General features: G+C 41.2%; 2 non-coding genes across 2 annotated transcripts; both read left to right on the top strand.

Annotated features, from left to right (window-relative positions):
• The first annotated feature begins 220 nt into the window (after positions 1-220).
• Positions 221-292, top strand: TRNAE-CUC (transfer RNA glutamic acid (anticodon CUC)). The gene has a single exon. It is a non-coding gene; the product is annotated as a tRNA-Glu (tRNA).
• A 580-nt stretch (positions 293-872) lies between these two features.
• On the top strand, positions 873-946 carry TRNAT-AGU (transfer RNA threonine (anticodon AGU)). The gene has a single exon. It is a non-coding gene; the product is annotated as a tRNA-Thr (tRNA).
• The last annotated feature ends 4,178 nt before the right edge of the window (positions 947-5,124 follow it).

Here is a 5,124-nt window from a genome sequence, read left to right as displayed (position 1 = left end):
GTGTGATGATTCTGACCTATGAAATAAAGTCATGTTAAAATTAACGAGCAATTTTGACTATGGTAGGCATTGATAATCATCTCTAAAAACTGTCCGGATGTCGGTACATTACGGTATATCGAGGCAAAAGTTACGTTATATCGATTATATTGACTTAATGACTGAAGAGCTTTTAACGGTTAATTTTTTAGTTTGTTTACAACTCGTTAGATCACACAAGTCCCATATTGTCTAGTGGTTAGGATATCCGGCTCTCACCCGGAAGGCCCGGGTTCGATTCCCGGTATGGGAAACTTTTTGTATGGTATGGGTATGAACGAACGTAAGGTGGAGAACGACTTTCTTCAGACAAGAGCAAGCAGCCGCCGCCGCCTCCTCGACGAGACCGAGAAGAAGAAGACCGTATTCTTCCTAACGCTTATTCCAAAGAAAATTAATCATAAATCTATCCAAAAGATTATGCTCGATGATGTGAAGCATAAATACTGAAGAAAACGAGCGTTGAAAAATATTGTTAACCCCATGCTTGAAATACGATCTCGGGGATTGCAAATTGAACACCATCTACTATTCAAAATGACAATCTAAATACTAAATAGCTAAGATGACGTTAGTTGATTCTTAAAACAATGCCTAATAAAACTAATGGAATCTCCCTCTCTCTATATATAGGTACTGAATCAGAAATACTGATGGCGATATTTGCACTTCGCACTCCAAAGATTACTCATTCCGTCGTTACCATCTTCTGTGATATTCTGCGCAGTTAAATCTTTCGGGTATTAATCACTAGCTACGCGCAAATCAACTTCATCCTTTCAAGTCACATTTTGTATAAGCATTACCACTCCGAAACCCCCAGCGTCAACAACGGCGCCGTGGCTTAGTTGGTTAAAGCGCCTGTCTAGTAAACAGGAGATCGTGAGTTCGAATCTCGCCGGAGCCTTATCCCTATGCGAGGGAATAACTTTTTTTGCAACTTCATTTCCATCCGGATACCTTTCACATTCTAGAAAGCTTTCCACCCATTACCAAGAAACCAACACTAGGTGAAAGTTACATCGTAAAGAAACGCACCGCCATAAAAGAAGAAACAAGGAAAAAGCACCCACGATAATGCCCCTCAATACTATCGCGCACCTTGCACTCACACAGCCACATCCACCCTTTCTTGCTCCGCCCACTATCTTCCGTGCGCTAGTGTTAGTCGAAAGGGGAAAACGAAACACACAGCCAAACGCCAACAACGTGGTAGTTCATTCCCAGGTGAACGTCGATGAACCGATGAACCGATGGCACTCATTTTCCGAGACACACTCGCACGAGGTACTCAGCTCTCACGACGAGAGAGGTGCGTTTGATTCAGAAAACTTTTCCACACAGTTTCCCGACCGATTCCCGCTGACGTGTCACAGAGACGACCGCCGAAGTGTTTTCGTTGTTGTCATCTGGTTGATACGATCTGTTCGCGCCAGTATTGGTGCTGCATTTGTTTTGATATAAACGCCAGTCCCACCAAAATACACAGCCCCATCAAGAAGCTGATTTGGATGCGATGCGATGGTGTGAATACGCCGCAGTTGAACGATAAACTTCGTCGACGAAGGGACGACAATCCCCTTGTAAGCGCTGCAAACGATCTCTCTGGTTCGTTCTTCCCATCAAACCAGGCTCTGGTTGCGTGCGACTACCGTCGTCGCTATGTTGTTTTCTAGTTGGAATACGACTCGGCGCTTTCTTTTATCGAAGGAAAGAAGTTAACACATTGTTTACATAAGTTTTGAGTTTTGTCTTTTGTGAATGAAACTCGTGAAGTGATGTGAAACTTGAATGTTCTGAACGTAAAATAAAACCGACGGAAAACGTTCGAACCTTTTCTTCTGGTTCAATTTTGGGGACCATTTAGATCTCATGAATCACGGCAAATCAGTCCCCGCCATTCAAATGAGATTCTAATCAATCTCAATTTGTTCTGCAGACGTGGCTTGTGAGTGATGGAATAGCTCCCAGTCTAGGCGGGACAGGTCGTACATCAGACGGTGGACAGATCGTAAACCCGGCAGCAGCAGTTTAGGAGAGACGAGTTGCTAATCACATGCGGATGAAATCTGAGCCATTTTGAAGAGAAAAAAATAATATTAAAACAATACTATAAAACATCACAAAAGTCTCGGTGAAGGTGCTTCACTTTATGATTATCTGTGACTTTCCCTCGTAAGATCACGTAGTCGGACGGTCACAGAGAGGAGTGAGCAGTTTGATAAAACTTGACGATACAACCGACGGGCAATGCGGCAGTATGATCGTAAAAAGAATTTATATTTGCTTGGATTAGCCTGGGCTCCCTGGTGGTATTACGTGCGTGGATTGGATCAGGTGCTGTCTAGTTATACCTACTAGGAGTTTTTATTAGAAACACGGGATTACTGACAGAAAAAGTGCGCACTTAAAGTGATTGATTGGTATTTTGACATGGGACGCTGAAAATTCCTCACTTTATGGTTATGAGGACCGTCCATGCTGGCTGGTTGTTTTGCACGAAGAAAATCGTGTAAATTGGACATTTTCGGAGCCAGGTTGAGAAGTTTTGGCATTAATTATGGTAGTCAGCGCAATTATCATACGTTATTCGTTCCACCATCAATTAAATGCTTGGATTTGTTTTACGATCCGGTGTTCTCTGAATGTTTTGATGTGGTTAAAATCTAATTTCCGTCATACCAAGCCCAACCAGCACTTTACCTCTCTTTTCGAACGGGTTTGAATAGTAAATGGAATGTTTCTAGAAAATATGAATTCTAAATTTATTTACCTTTCCATATGTACCGTTAGATTTCTAATTCCGTCATGCAAGTTTCAATTCTGGCTAAACATATTGAAACAACATTGAATACACTTTCGCATAAGGATGAAGGCAGAAAAAAAAAACGGATTCGCAAGGATCGCATCTTTTTTTTTTAGAAGAATGGACGACATAATATGCGCTCTTATCGACTTTGTTTTGTAGCTTTTGAACTCAACTATCTATTTAATTATTTATTTGTCGGCAATCATGTTTGTAGACCGTTTTTGTCACAATGATTATCTTAAACACTAGTAAATGTTTATGTCGCAAATGCCGTGATGTTATGTAAAGTTTAATTTTGATAAGTTAAGTTAAGAGTTCCATTAAATCAATTCTCTGCGGGGCGATGTCGATTATGAATGAAAGCATTGCAAATTCACGACGCTCTTTTAATTTTTGGATGTTGATGAGCATACATCGAGCTTTATATATCGTACCTATTCATTCACGATGAAATCATTGATAATATATTTGTTGTTTCTGTTCGATATGACGGAAATGGGCGCTTATGCCAAAGTAGTTCAAAGGAGCAAACAAGTTTTTAAAATGGATCAATTTAGATAATATACCTATATACCTTTCAAAAATTGGCAAAATTTGGTCAAATTCCTTTTTCTAATTATCATCGTCATTTTTTATAGACTAAACTAGAGGTATTTGAGCCAATTGACGAATCGTTAAAACTCGAACTTCTCCAATTTGCATGACACTTTGCATAATTGTTTGTTAGGGGTAATACTTCACATTTTAGCTACAATTTGGCCATTGTGATTTTTCAATAAATTGTACAACTAAAACGCCGCTTCTGATCAGAGTGACGTCTAAGAGAAAGTTATAAGACACTTTTAGGCCCTGGAACCGGTAGGACCTGGATAAGGACCTGCCAAAGCCCCAAGCAGCCGGTCTAGCCTACGACAGCTCCCGGGGTGGGCACTCACGGCCTCTGATAGTTCCGAGTCTCAAGGCGTACGGGCGTGGGAGAGTTTTCGTCAAAGGGATTCTATCAAACGCTACGGTCAACGGTTAAATGATTTATTAATTGATGGCAAACAAACCTGACTGGGCTTTGGTGGTGACGGGTAGCGATCGGGTGATTGTCGGGTGGCAGTAGGATGGCGTCCGGTAGGCGACCAGGTAGTGGCCGGGTGGTGTCCGTGTAGTGGCTGGATGGTCGCCGGTAGCAGCCGGATGGTCGCCGGTAGCAGCCGGATGGTGCTCGTACGACTGCCGGGTATACTGCCGGATGCAGGCGAGTTCGGTCGGAGGGGGCGGCTGAGTGCGGCCGGATGAAGACTGAGTTACGGCCAGGTGGCCGGTTACTTAGAGCAGCTGAAAGGCGTCCGGGTGCACAGTGGTCCAAACGGCGAAAAACGTGACCGTGTGAGATTACGCAAAATCCTTTGACTTTAGGTATATAGTGTCTTGAGAGAAGTTTTTAGGCATAATTTACGCCATCTTTTGACGGGAGCCATTTTGTGATAAATCCCCCAAAAATTGGGATCCAACACTCATTTTTTTTTTTACAAAGTTGAGATAGAAGGTTTGTGTTTTCAGCAAAGTTGTACATCATGTAAATACAAACAACTTTGCTGAAGACATGAACCTTCTACCTTTTTGCTCAATTGATCTATAAAGCGTTTTTTGTGGACGTGCCTATTAAATCATATTTTTTACCATAACTTTTTCTATGTAATTTTTACAGGTTTGCAATGTTCTAAGGACTTCTTTGTATTGTTAAAATACATGTTTTTGTAGAACATTGTTTCTCGCTATTTCCTATATACTTGGAGATATTTGGGATTTTTCAATAAAATTGACCTATTTTTGAACTCAAATATTTCATAAGGTGGCAAATGGTGGCAGATCAAACAACTTACATTTAAAATTACAACAAAAATGCTGCAAAATCATGCCAGAGTTGTCTACATCGGACATCATCCGGATAAGTTACAGCTGTTTTAAGAAGGGATCAAAATCAAATGTCTCCTGTTAAATATTTGATCTCATTCGAATGGCAACATTCAGCTATTCAATTTTCTTTCCCGTAAGGGTTGCCATGAATACGTAAGGATTGCCATGATCACAAACCACGTGTCGGCTACGTTTGTGGTGGTAAGAGAGCTGTCAGCAATCTCTTTTGTTTAGATTTTTATTGGTTTAGTTTGATGTGTATAAAAAGCATGTCACGCACACTTGTTCAATTATCTCCCATAGTACAATGCTCTTTGTAAAACCACGGCTTGAAGGTCACTTTGGAAGGAGCTTTCATCCGTAGTGCT

Source organism: Ochlerotatus camptorhynchus, unplaced genomic scaffold (assembly GCF_037179485.1).
Source record: "Ochlerotatus camptorhynchus isolate MF236.1 unplaced genomic scaffold, CSIRO-AGI_Acam_v1.1 ptg000345l, whole genome shotgun sequence".
Taxonomy (NCBI): Eukaryota; Metazoa; Arthropoda; class Insecta; order Diptera; family Culicidae; genus Ochlerotatus; species Ochlerotatus camptorhynchus.
The sequence above is the reverse complement of the archived record's forward strand: the minus strand, read 5'-3'. Positions and strand labels throughout refer to the sequence as shown.